General features: G+C 36.8%; 1 long non-coding RNA gene across 5 annotated transcripts in view; it reads right to left on the bottom strand.

Moving 5' to 3' along the window:
- The window catches only part of LOC116085633, a 62,505-nt gene that overhangs the window by 44,702 nt on the left and 2,870 nt on the right, over nucleotides 1-14,933 (bottom strand). For 2 of the 5 annotated variants that reach the window (XR_004116679.1, XR_004116682.1), the window contains exon 4: nucleotides 11,990-14,808. This is a non-coding gene — a long non-coding RNA (uncharacterized LOC116085633). Of the gene's footprint in view, nucleotides 1-6,047; nucleotides 14,882-14,933 lie in introns of those variants that run through there. The other 3 variants (XR_004116683.1, XR_004116681.1, XR_004116678.1) reach the window with 3 other exon arrangements.

The following is a 14,933-nucleotide window of genomic DNA, read 5'->3' as shown; positions in this document are numbered from 1 at the left end:
ATCATAGAGGATGATGGAAACACATGCAGACACCCACAGCCAAACACTAGGTACAGTTCAGGGAATCCTAGAAAAAAGGGAGGAAGGATTGTAGGAGCCAGAGGAGTCAAGGACCTGACCAAAGATCATAGGGACTCACAGAGACTGAAGTGACAACCAGGGAGCCTGTATGGGTCTGACCTAGATCCTCCTAGGTCCTCTGCATATATGTTATGGTTGTAGAAATTGGTGTTCTTGTGGGACTCCTAACAGTGAGAGCTGGGGCTGACTCTGACTCTTTCACCTGCTTTTGAAAAAGAAACCCTTTTTCTCCTACTGGGCTGCCTTGTCTACTCTTGATATGAGGGAATGTCCTTAATCTTATTGCAAAATGATATGCCATGTTTGATTGATATCCCTGGGAGGTCTGCCCATCTCTGAAGAGAAATGGAGGAGGAGTGGATCTGTGGGGGAGGGGAGGTGAAAGTGGACTGGGAGGAGAGGAGGGAGGGAAACTGTGGTCAGGATGTAATATATGAGAGAAGAATTAAAAGAATACTCACAGATGGACATTAAAGTGTCATCAAAGTAGTTTAATTGTAAAATAAAATAATAATAATAATAATAATAATAATAATAATAATAATAATAATAATAATACCAATAGCAGCAATACCAGGAAACATAAATCTGGAGCCTTTCTTTCTGCCAAGGATAAAAGCAAATTCTTACAATATCTGAGAATTTAGGAAATGACCTTGTTTGTGATCATACTCTATTTTTATTAATAGATTAATCTTTATTGGTTCATCTACAAATACAAAGTAATATATCTATGATCCAATGCAAAATAATTGTAAAAATCTAATCCTATATAACTAAACAGTTTGTATCACACACACACACACACACACACACACACACACGCAACCAACAGCAGTGCCATCTACCCACAAAACCAACAGCAGTGCCATCTACCTGCACAATATTCCAAGCACAAGGCTAAGCATTTCATTACACAAACTCTCCAAGAATTCTGAAAGTGCTATGATTCCTCCTATGTCACAGGTAATAAGGTAGAAAAAAATGGCCTCACACCACTGAGCCACTAAGTACTAGAACTTGAAGATGTAGAATTAATTTGTATTAAATTTCAAAGGCTAACATTTAAATATTGAAGTACAATATTTCAATGGTGGGTAGGTATGTTTATGTATGTACTTTTCTTTATTTGGCTGCACACATTTATTTATTTCTATGCTTCCATATAAATTATATCCATGACTCTGTAAAATAGGTAAGTGTGTATGCAGTTCATCTGTCCTAAAAATGTCTTAAGAGATGTTTCTGGTAATTTCCATACCTACATTCATATGGTATAATCAGCTAAGTAGGATTGATACTTGTTGCTAAAAACACAATGGCACATTAAAACACATGAGTATGCTTCAAAAGTTTGTATGTCTCTTTATAGGTGATTCAAAGTCCATTTTAACAATGTAAATCCACATGTGTCTATGTATATATACATGTCTGCTTTTATTTGTAGCATGAAGTCCTGTATGCATCTATACACCTATTTTGGCATACGTATATTTATATGTGCATTGATCTATTTGATGTATGCATAGAATTTGTATACCATTAAAATCTTAGGGGACCACATATAGAACAATGTGATAACATATGAGTATGTGTATATGCAGCAACACATGCAAATATTAACAAGTAAGGAAGTATCTCACATGTCTGCAGTTACACATCTGCACATAGTTGCAAATTTGTTTTATGTATTTTTCTTACTTTTAATTATATATGTATATCTATTCTGTGTTTAAGATGTAGTCTGTATGAGAATGTGTGATATCTCTGCATATCTGCACTTTTAATTTTTCTATGTAAATAAGTACATTTATAAAGTGCTATGTGCACATGTTTATACAACTCTAAGTGTATCTCCAACAAAGCTGGTATAAAAGCCTGTAGAACTGCATCTGCATTCCTGACATCTATCTCTTCATGTATCTAACCATATAATGTAGGCTTTGTTATCTGTGTGGACATGCTTTGCTGACTACCTATGTTCATATATGTGAACCTCCCTGTGTCCATGCATCTATGTATACAAAGTACCTGTGAACATAAGTGTACTTTTACTTTCTTGCTAGTAATTCTCTTGACTTATGTCTAATAACTTGTTACATGTATGATCCAGTATTTATTTATATATTTATATATTCATATACATATATGTCCATGTGAATATCAGCATGACTATGTACATACATCTTCATGCAAATTAGTGCATTTATATAACAAAGATTGAATTCATGCATATATATGTCAATATTTATGTCTCTAGGTAGGTATCCAAGATGTGAGAACTTAGTATATATGGGAATTGTGGACACCTGTAGAATGAATATCTTGGTCCATGGATTTATTTTGTGTCTGTCCCTATGGTATAAATGGCCATTGATGTTTGCATTATACATATGGCTACAAAAGTGATTAAGTATATATCTTTAAAGGCATTCTGTATACTTTCAATATGGTTGCACATTTTCTATGTCTGTGAACACAAACTTAATAGATGCATATGCTTCTGAGTGTATCTGTATATCTCTGTGCTTGTATAGGTTTATGCTTATGGATCACTATGTATTTGTAAACTGGTTCACCATATTCCCTATGTTTAAGACTGTTTATACACCTCTGTCTCTGTACACACTTTTGTGCCATCTCTATATATGGACATGGGTGTGTACAACTCTGGTCTCTATACATGCCTGGGCTTCTGTGAATCTGTTTCTGGGCATCCATGTACCTTAGCATATTTTTATTAATCTGAATGAGTTGCTATAAAAATATGTGTTAGTCTGCATCCATTTTTGTAAGCATCCTTGTAGCTGTGCCTATATATCTATTTGCATAGTTAAATTTTCATAGATGTGTGTATCTATATCTATGTATCTTTGATCAATGTAACTATATATACAGCTCTCAATAAATAAATTACTATGCATATATAAATCTCTTTATTAATCTATTTTTGTCTTAATGGTATATGTATCTCTGAATGCATACTCACATGTCATGATTTTTTTTTAAAGATTTATTTATTTATTATATGTTAAGTACACTGTAGCTGTCTTCAGACACACCAGAAGAGGGCATAAGATCTCATTACGGGTGTTTGTGAGCCACCATGTGGTTGCTGGGATTTGAACTCATGACCTTCCAAAGAGCAGTCGGTGCTCTTCCCCACTGAGCCATCTCACCAGCCCCACATGTCATGATTTATGTACATTTATGTGTATGTATATTTACATGTTTTAATGATAAACAGAACTTTTTGTATATGAGACATGAGCATGTTTATACATTTGATCACAAGTATGCCTCTGTGTTTGTGTGACTGGAAACATATGAACGCTAACATATAAAGAGTTAGACATAGTTAGACTTTCAGTGTAGTATAAGTAGTTTTGTCTCACGAATTCAATCTGAGTTTGTTCAATGTGGTGCAAGTTACTATATGATGTTAAATGGATGCTGTGGATTACATGTCTCTATGCATTGTTTTTTTTTTCTCCATCATGCTATATGCCTACTGCACTAGTCTAAGAAGTCTGTGGACTTAGCCTGCACATAGACAGGCTAATTTCTGGGCTGATCAGTGGATCACTATGTATGGTTAGGTAAGTCTGACAAGGTGAAGTGATTCTGGGTGTGGTAAAGGAAACAATTCTGTTGAAAAGGCAGTTTCTTTGTACTTCACAGTTTACAGTAACAAATATTCATGTTATAGGGTAGCTTCCTGATGGTTCTAAATGTTCTAAATAATGATGATGTCATTTGAAAAGCTAGTTAAGTCATAGACCGTCTGAGGGAATTTGCTGTGCTAGTCTATGCCTAATGAGGTATATGTGTGAAGTGTGAAGTTACTTAAAGGGGGCAAGTGCAGCCAGCTGAGGTAACACAATAGATCACAGGCTGGCTCTATTAATTGTGTATTATGAGTATTGTGCATTTAGTGTAAGATCATGACTATAATTTTCTAAATGTGTTCACGTCGTTGGTAGTGATGTTTACTGACTCTAGAACACATCCTCATGCTTCGAGGCAGATCCAAATTTTGGAGTTTATACATTGAATCCAAAAATTCTCCTAGAAAAAGCTAAGCTTTACACTTTAGACTATGTTTGCATTATGTTAAACTCTTCTTTGTTTTAATAGAGATGAAGTACCTCAGATGTGGGGTTCTTCTTGCACATAGTATACCACCTCTAGTGGTTGTGGTCTATTCTAGTTCTGCACATCAGGAAGCAAGTCTATGATATATAGGTTAATTACAGATATGGCATGAAGTTCATTAGGGTTCTAAAGAATTTGGCTGAATAAGTAGAAGTTTGGGGTGTGAATAGATCATTGCTATATATTGAAAGTTCAGTTGAAATTAAGACACAATTCTTTGTGTTGTGAGGCATACCATTACAAAGTTGAATGTGTCATGAATTGTGAGCCTTTTTGGTTAGGTGTTTGCTGACTGAGTTTGTACAGTTTGATATGTGTGTCCATTGCAGTGTCTATGTCTTCATACTTGTATATTAGGATCCTTATATACTGTTTTCTGCATAACCTGTAGATTTCAGATCACATATTGATGTGGCATGATGTAAAGCTGTAAGGAAATTCTGTATTTTCGAGTATGAGTGTTGTGGAAGTCTGAATTTTCAAATAATCTGATATGTGCTGTGATTTGGTCCTGGGTGTTTCAGAGTCTAGATACAGGGGAAGTTCTGAAAATATGACAACTGGATTACCATGGGGTGTATCTATGAACTTCGAAAGTACTTTGTACATTGTGAAATGCATCTTTTATTTGGAAAGTTTGCCAGGGTAGTGTTGGGAGGGAGCATACACACTACGGCATCTGCCCAGATGAAGCAAGAGTGCTTGTAGGGTAAGACTGTGCTGTAAAAGGCATGACTGGTGAGTCGTTTGTAGATCATGCTATAGGTATTTATTCTGCGGGCCAAGTCTGAGTTCTATGTGGATAAACATACCTTTTCCTCATAAAGTATATTACAGAGTAATTACATGTATTTTGAGGAAACCCTGTACATGTAAATTCAATTGTTTATCAGAAGGCTTTTCTATCATAGGCTATGTCTAGTTATCATATTCCTACATCTGTGTATTATGGAGAAAGTCTATACATTGTGAGATATGTATGCCTTGTGTGCCAAGATAAATTGCAGATAGTGCTATATCTTTGGGGCTAGTAGGGTAACTGTATCTTATAGAGTACATTTGTTTGTTATAGAGATTTTTTAAATATATTGTATAACTTACCTGTGATCTATAGGTAATATTTAGATGTCAAGGGATGAATTTAGATAGACATTCTACAGATCATAAGGTGTTTTTATAGTATTCTGAATCATGATTGTCTTTTAAGGCAAATCTATCTGTTTAGAGATAATATCAGGTGCATTCTAGTGCAAGTCTCTAAACTTGGAGGTAGGACTATTTTTAATTGATTTTTTGAGAATTATTTTATACATACATACAATAAAATACAGTCATATATAACCCCTATTTTTTCTCTCCAACTCCCCCAGCATGCTCCCGTCCCAACTTCATGTCATCTTCTTTGAGATAATCATAATCATCTTTGAGATCATAATGTTATGATCTAACTATATGCTAGTAATCTCGTGTAATAAAACTTGTGTGTGGTATAGTAAGTTGGTTTGTTACTGGATAGTTACGGCAGTAGTTCTGAAAGAATTTACATATTACAACACCCAAATATTCAGGCAATACAGGATGTTGTACAGTGTTTCCTGGTGCGGTGGTATCTATGTGTCTGACATGCTAATGGTTGTACTACGTAAGGAAGTCGGCTCCTGCTTTGTAACAAGCCTCTGCATTCTAGGACAGGTATGAAATACTGTACTTTGCAGAATGAATTTGAAATTTGGGTAAACTCTATGTATTGTGAGGCAAGACTAATTTTTTTTTTGTTCTGGGGGGTATTTGTTTTGTTTTTACCTCCTTTGATTCTGTTTGGAGTTTGCTATTGTTATGGTTTGGTTTGAAGTACTGGTGAGGGAACTTAGAGCCTTTGTATATACAAGTCACAAGAAGTGCTATACCACTGAGCTACATGCTCATCTAGCGAGTGGGTTTTGTGTGAAATATCTTAGAACTGCTAGCCAAAAATTGGTATGGGAAGGCAAATCTGTATGTTTGAAGACAGGAATACATGCTGTGTGCCTGCTTGCTATAGTGTATGCTTCGAGAAGTGTTTCTAAGTTGATATGCTATGCTACACTAAATGATTCTAAGGAATCTGTATTTTGAGACTGTATTATAAGATATACACAGAACATTTAGAAACTGTATACTACAGATTGTGTGCAATTTGGAGTGGTGTGTCACATTTCTCCATGGTGTAGGGAAAGTAATGTAGTATTGCAAGATTCTCATTTAGTTGAATATTGCCTATAAAAGTATGTTTAGGTGTTAATAAAATAAGTGTGACTCATGAATTAGTATGAAAGGAAGAAAAATTCACTTATACTGTGTTTATAATGGGTTACATTTATGTTTTCTGAGCATGGGTGTTCAGTATAAATTTGCGAATCATATAATAAGAGCATGTAGGGGTTGACCTTTATTAGGTGAGATAGACACATGGCTTGCTGTTTATGAGTATTTTACAGGGAAAGTCGGTGGGGGCTAGCCCATGTTGTGTAGAGTGGATATATATTCTAAGTGTACCCATGTGTTATAATATATGGGTATACCTGTATGTTCTTAGGCCATGGTGAGTGGTTTCAAAGATATGTGTGTTATCAAAGGCCAATGTGGAAGTTACACAGAAAGTCTGGGCATTGTCAGGTGTATCTTTGTCTTATGTTTCACTGCCAGGTACCCAGAGGCTCTCTGCTTTCTTGGGACAAGTGTTATCCTCATATAAAGTCTAACTTGTGGAGCACACCCTATGTTGCAGCATGTATCTTATAAATGCTTCTACATTTTGATTCATTTCTGTATATGGAGCAGTATTGTTGAATAAATCAGAATGATACTATATAAGTCTGGATATTGTAAGGCAATTCTAGGTTTCATGGATAATCTCTGTTATGTGGCTTGTGTGTGTTGCTCACTATATGTGTCTTAAAATGTTGGCTTTGGTGTAGTGAAGGTAAGAGCTTGTTTAGAGAGTATAGTCTGGATATTGTAAGGCAATTCTAGGTTTCATGGATAATCTCATGTGGCATCCATGTTTAAGTGCTTCTGGTTAAGTATTTCTTCAAACCATTTATTTTAGTGGAAGGGGACAAAAACATGTCACAGTGTATATGTGAAGATCAGAGGACAATTTATGGAGGTCCATTCTTTCCTTTCTCTGCATTAATAATTGGCCAACCTCATGCCATTGGGCTCTGCATTAATGATTGACTACTGTTCTCTCTCACCCTCACCAGTTATGCTTGTTTTTGTCTTTATGACTGAGAGTGACTACAGATTCTTGCCTAAGGTCTGGGTGGCGTAAGAGTCTGCAACAAGTCTACCAATAAACCTTCCAGTAGTGAAGCATATCTATGCAGTTTGTTTATAGGATTCTTTTATATGTGTCAGTATTTATGTATTGTGGTAGTCATCTGGATGCTGGATTGGCCCAAATATTTTTTAGTGAATACATATGTTTTGAAGAGATTCTGTGTCTTTGAGGCATATAAAGGTGTGGTTGTTGAGTCTATATATTGTGGGAACAGCATGGATCTTGCTGTGTGATTTTCTGTAATGCAGAGTACTGGTATCGAGATTCAAGTAAGATCCTTCTGTTTGGTTTCAACCCTTTCTGCTTATTATGATGTGAACTTTTTGTTAAAGTGTCAATTTTTCTTTGTTTGATAACTGTCTGCATTTGGAATAACATTTGTTAGATGAGGACATTTCTATCTTAGAGAGGGGGTGGTTTGCATGCTCTGTAGTAAGACTAGAATGAACAATGAATGTCTGGTTTATGGGGGCAGCCTGAGTTTTGCAGGCTTATATTCAGTGTGCAAGTTATCTTATTAGTTGGTAAGGGATAAGTTTGGGTGTCATGGGAAAATTAGATATCACAGGGTAAATTATCCATATCTCTTACAGACAGAATGGCAATATTGCACCATTTATGTAACATGAAGCTAGTTGAAGGCCATTTTGGTATGTTGTCGAAGATTTTTAATCAAGGGGAATGCTTATGTAGTAAATGTAAGACTTTTCCAGGGCTGAGGTTTGTGGTCAGTTTGCAGGTTGTAAGTAGTGCTTAAGTTGTAAGCAATTACCTCATTCTGTAAGAAAAGTCTAGATTGCTAGACATGAATGAACCCAGATTTTGTAGAGGAAGGGGACCAAGTCTGGTTGGTTGGAAGTATTTGACTAATATATAATATTTCTGACTATGTATAGCAAACAAGTTATAGAGCAGATCTGAATCTCCTATATTGATCAGCATGTCTCAGAGTGATACATGAGTGTTGAGGAGGTCATGTCTACACATCATAGCACTTTATGTGTATTTTCCCATGCTTTTTTGTTGTTATTGTTGTGGCTTATTGTTTAATTGGTTTGGTTTGATTTTCAGACAAACTCTCACACATTCCAGGTTGGTTTTGAACTTGCTGTGTAGCAAGTGATGACTTTGAACTTCCAGTCCTCTTCTCTCCACCTCTGGAGTGCTGCAGTTACAGGTGCACCATACTGTTTTATTCAGTTTTGGGGAGAAAGCCCAGGGCCTCTTGAATTCTACCTACTGAACTACATCCTCATCTACTGCTCAGCTATATCTTGGTACTTTTTATCATGAGCCTATGTTTTAGGACTAGTAGATGTTGTCTGTAGATTATGGGGGTGGGCAAATCCTGGACATTTGAGGAAAACTCTAGTCTTCCTGAGGTGAGTTTCATTTCTCATGGGATAATTTTGTTTTCATAAAAGCATGTATTAAGTGTGTTATAGCATTCCAGTATTGTGAAGCACATCAGTAATTGTACATGTCTATGAATTATGCATACTTTCTATGTACCTGTGTCTGCATTGTGAAGAAGATATTTTCAGAGACCAGCCATGTTTAGGAATAATTAAAGGATATGCCTGTACATTCATATCAAGGTTTTGTGGAGTAAGCATACTGAGTATGGATGACAGTGGGCCATGCTGGGTGTGACAGGTCAGTCTTTGTGTTTCACATAAGTCTGAGTATTAGGGGTTAAGCTATTATGTCCTTTGCCCAATTTCTATGTGTTGTGGGAATATTTTCTGGTTGAAGTAGAATATTCTGTGCCTTGTTAGTTTTTTGCATATTCATTGGTTTTTCTTCAGATGTGAAACTAGATTTTGTAGAGGTAAGAGTGCATTTTGTGGAGGCAGCCTATGTGGTGATAGTAAAATGACTTTGTATAGTTTGAGTATTTGGTCATTCCAGGGTATGTTTTGATTTTTCTGTATTACACCTGAGTACTATAGAGCATACATGTGCATTGTGTCTTTTATAGAGTGTGCATCTATAACAAAAGTTACATTAAAAGGAAGTTATTCTGTGTTGCTAATCTGTATGTCATAATGAGATTCTATTGATTACATGGGACTGACTATTCCATGTTGTATGGTACATATGGCAGCCAAGAATAAATTTCGTGATATAAGCAATGTCTTGGTGAGGTGAATTAGTTCTCTGGATGGAATGGCTACATGAGCATTGTGAGATAGTTAATGTATGCTGTCCAATATGTTGGTGTTTATGATGCATTTTATTGTAGATATAAGCCAGAATTTCACTTAAACAACATAGTTGGATACTAGGAAGGATCTGTGTGTTGTAGTGAAAGCCTTAGTTCTGTGACTTGTGAAGCTAGTCTGTTCATTGTAGCAAGGCTTATGCTGTGTGGTAAGTTTTGTGTTTTGGAGAAATATATATGCTGTGGATTCTTTTGGGGAGTTTAAGCTGAGTTATTTGAGTTGTAAAGCTAATGTGGTATTCTGGTCTGTACATATGTACATCTATAGATGAGCTTTTACATGGATGAACTTCTAGTTTTTTGCACTGCCATGTATGTTCTCACTGTGTGCCTAAGTGGTATGTGGTAAGTATAGATCCTATGAAGACACTGTGTGTTAGTTGCATGTAGATGTTATAGGCTAAGCATAGTTAATACAGATGTAGTGGTCAAAGTATGAGTTGTGATAAGATTATATACTTTATGGAGGAGTGTATTGTGTGTCTGTGTATGTATAGGCAGCTGTTTTTGTTGTTTTAGGTTGAATCTTACCATTATTGTCCAGTGTGTGCATAATAATAATAATAATAATAATAATAATAATAATAATAATAATAATCAGTAACAATGTCAACAACATGAATGAAAGCAATTCTTTACCAGGTACTGTTATAAAAGCTTTATAACAACTCACTTGTTCCTCTTAAGAGCTGTATGACACAGGAATCATTATTATCCTAAATAATAATGATTATTTAGGATAATAATGTTTAAAAATAATGTTAAAAAGCAGAGTGGTCAAAATAACTTTCTATGTCATAAAAATAATATTGATATGTTAACGATTCCAGCCTAAGCAACTGGAGCTTTGAGTTCAAGCTTTGTACTAGAGAGTGGGTCTAAATTTTGGGCATCAAGTTTTGTGCTCTGTGTTGAGCTTATGTGAGCTGAGGCTTATCTTTGCACTACATTGGGCACAGTGGGATGGGGTTTTGTACTGTTAGGATGTCTTTCTTTTGTGTGAGTTTAGTTGTCTAAATCCAAATCTAAAGATTGTGATTTTGTGTAGCTGTTGTCATGTGATACAGTTGTGGTGTATATAAGAGCATTAGTGCTCTGTTTGATAGGACATTTTTAGGTCTTAAAAAGCTAACCTGGGTGCTAGAGAAAAGTTTCAGTGATTAAGAGCACTGATGGTCTTGCAGAGGACTCATGTTTGATTCCCAGCACCTGAAGGGTAGCTAACAAATGTCTTTAACTCTGGATCTAGGGAATCTTAATTAAGTTCTCATCTGGCCTCTGTGGGTACCAGGTACATACATGGTATACAAACATACACACAGGCAGGATACTCATACACACACACACAATTTTTAATGTTTTTTTAAGTTAATCTATGTGGTATATGATCATGTATATGGGAATACATTAAGGTAAATCAGATTTATGTGCAAGTAATGAGATATGAAACATATAATTGTTTATAAATTGAGCATAAAATATGAGTGAGCAAATGTGTTTTTTCTAAGAGGCTCTGTATTAAAATGTGATGCTCTAAATATAGGAGTGGGAATTTAGACAAACATCTGTGAGCAGCAAGGAAATCCTCACACTTTGGAAGAGGTATGTTTATATAATGTGATCTTTGCCATACATAATTATACATACATAATTATACATACATAATTATAAGCTCATGCTATGTATATATATATGCTGTATTGCAGATCTCTGCTATATGGGGTAAAGTTGGGCATTATGCATATAGTCTGTGTTTGTCAGGCCAATGTATACATATGAAGTAATCATATGCATTACTGGCTATGTTTTTTAATCCCACTGTAAAGTTTTACATTGTGAGTAACATCTAGTTTAGTGTGCTGCCTGGTGCCTGTAGAGGATAAGGTATTGTACAGTATTGTCCATATGCAGTAGAGGATTTCTGTATGTTCTAGGGCTAATCTTTGTACTGTGGGGTGGGGTGAATCCCTATTGTTAGATGATTGTAGATACTTAAAATAAGCACTTTTGCTTCAGTAACAATAGTGGGGTTGTAGGTGATTGTCATGAAAATTAACAAATCTAACAGTTTTCAGGTAGCAGTCACTGTACCATACTAAACAAAGCTAAACTTTTCTTATTTTATTCATGATAATTCTTCAAAGTAGCTACTATTGTCACCTTTGTTTTACAGATGAGAAAACTAAAAAATAAAGAAAAATACTTACCTGTGGCGATACAATTAGTAAAGGATGGGATCGGAAGGCAAGCCCAGGAAGCCTGGGTCCAGAGGCCTTGCTCTTAATGGTTACCAGGCTGTATCTCTGCTGTAGGCCAGAATTGTAGCTCAATGATATGATAAAGCATGTCTGTCCTCTATGATGCAAAGTAGAGTTAATATATACACTATGTATCTGCACAATAGGACGTGGTTCTTTGTATTATAAAGTAAGTGTTAGAACTCTGTACAACATAGAACAAATCTATGCATTCATGGGTATATCTATAAATTTTAAGACTCATACTGTGACTGAGTGTATTATATGGCAAGTCTGTGACCTGAGCCATTTGAGAGTGTCTTTAGGACTATAAGCTTAATCTGTGTCAAACAGTGTATGTCACTGTTTGGGAGGATTTATGTGAGTGATGAGGAACATATGTATGCTAATAGGAGATTCTGTGCATTCTGATAGAGGTCTATACAAGACTGGGCATATCTTGTTTTATAAACAACAGGGAAATTGCCTGTGTACTTGTGATAAATATGAGAGTCACTTAAAAACTGTGTTCACATATGTTTGGGAGCATGGGTCTAGACTAGAACTGTGGCAAGAAGTGTTGCTTTTCTAAGATGATGATGTATAGGAAATGCATTGCTAATACAGAATTCTGAGCATTTGTGGCAGTGGGATGCTGTGTTCTGAGATGTGTTCACGTGTAGTTTACATCTGTATCGTGGGATGAGTGTGAATATTGTAGATCACTTTCATGTTGGGAGTTGAGAGGTGGCATTGAGTACCTTACTAAGTAATTCTGCAAATCTGGAAGGAGATTTAGATGATGTGGAGTAAATGACTGTCTATGTGGCAAATGTTTACACTGTAGGTTTGCACTGTATGTTCATCATGAGATGAACTCGTGTGTTGTAGGATATGTGTATGTATTAAGTTAAAATCCTCTTTAACAAGGCATGATCTATGTGCTTCGGGTTATACTTCTCTGTTGCTATGTGGTACAGTGAGCAGAGCTCAGAGTCATTGGTAGTGTCTTTTGTACCATAAGCTTAATCTGTGTTGCATGGGCTAAATGTGCACAGTAGGACTGTAGACTGTAAAATTAGCCTCTGTTCTAATGAAATGATGTTTGTCAGACGGCTGAGTTTGTGTTTTGGAGGAACTTGCATGTCATGGCAAGGGATTTGAGCTAGGTTGTGTGTCTGTGTTCAGGGAGGAAGTCTGCATTCTATGGAGTGCTGCTGTGCTGCGGATAGTCTCTTCTGTGCTGAAGGTTCCCATGATGTGTGTTGTGTGTGATATGTGTTGTGGGTAAGACTGCGTGTTCTTGCAAGGGTTAGTATGATGTGAGGGAAGTCTGTTTCGCATGAACTTCGTCTAGCAGGAGTTCAGTTTCTGAAGCACACACGGGGAGTAGTATGTACCTTAATGGGGCTGTTTTTCTGTGGAGAGAGGCTTGCTAGGAAGAATGCTCACATAGTCTGAGAAGAAGTGAGATGTGTTTGGATGAATATGTGTTGTATGAATTAAGTCTATATCCTTTTGTGTGTTCTGGATAAAGTCTGTGTGATGTGGAGATGAGTTATAGTGTTGCAACTTCCTCTGTGTTACAGGCAATCTCTTCATGGTGAGGTAAGACTCACTATGTGGTGCTAATAAATGTCCTTCAGCTTGGTCTCTGTGTTGAAGGGAACCTGTGTGCAATCTAAAAGAGCCTAAGGTCATGGAAGGTGTCCATGTGCTAAGGGGCAAATCTTTTTGCTGTGGTATATAGTAATGAACCTCAGGACAGTGCAACATTGCTGTAGGTCATCTGTGGGCTATGCGAGGTGTCTGCATTCTGTGGAGGTAAATGCCTGTGTCTGTAACTTGCTCAGCATGGGCTGTACAGTGCAGACACCAGTCTGTGCCGGATAATTTTTTGACATCTACAAATAACAATAAAGAATACTTTTTAATGGTTAATATGTAACACTTTTCTAAAGGTGCTGTTATTATCCCTATTTTACAGCTGAGGAAGCTGAGACACAGGATGAGTAAGGGATTTCATACAACTGTCAAGAAAGATGGAGGTTTGAAACCAGGCCATTTGCTTCCTGTAGCCACACCATAAGGATCTCTTTGGGCCCTAGAAATATTTGGGACCAAAATAATTTGGAAAACGTCATGGTCACTGGTGAAATGATTGACTGTGGCTGTGCTAGGAAAAAAAAAAAACAAGGGCGAAATCTCAAAGCTTTCTGAGGATTAAAAAATGCAATGCTTATCTGCAGTAACAGTCGCAGTTTAAGGAGAGAAAAACTGACGTCTGTGGAAAACCTCTTCCAGTCACTGCGGGGGTGTGTGTGTGGGGGGGGGAGAAGATCCCTCCCAAGGCCCCATAGCCGCATTCTGCTACTGCAGATGAGCCAATGCGCATGCCCTGGTGAGCTCCTGTTGCTAGGGAAACCAGACTCCAGTCATAAACAAATCACAGCCTAATATGGCAAGTCAGGAAATGACTGGAGCTGTGTCTATGAGCCAAAAAGAGTCCCTTGCAATAACAGCAGGCGAAGAAAGCAGCCTGATACTCACCCTCTTTTTCTGTCCAAAATCAGAAAAGACCAGTGGCTGTGGTTAGAAGTCAATAGGCAGGGGGTGGGGGTGGGTGGAGTTGGGATGGAGTAAGGGGTAAAACAGAACAGTGGGTGATTTTTAACTGCCAAATCCTTCTGTTACTGTTTAACTTACCTCCTACTAAAAGCCTCTAGGTTTTCTGTCTCGACCCTTCTGCTTGCAGTAAATAGAGATGGACCACAGCGATGTTTTCACGTCTTGAAGACAGAATGACAGTGGTAGCATGTATTGAGACTTACCCTCTGTCCTTTAGATCCCAAGATCGCATTACTGCCGGCAATATAAGTGAAAACATTTCTGCGTCTCATGCATTTCTTACATC

The sequence above is a fragment of the Mastomys coucha genome, chromosome X (genome assembly GCF_008632895.1).
Source record: "Mastomys coucha isolate ucsf_1 chromosome X, UCSF_Mcou_1, whole genome shotgun sequence".
Classification (NCBI taxonomy): Eukaryota; Metazoa; Chordata; class Mammalia; order Rodentia; family Muridae; genus Mastomys; species Mastomys coucha.
This window is presented reverse-complemented; position numbering and strand designations above follow the sequence as displayed.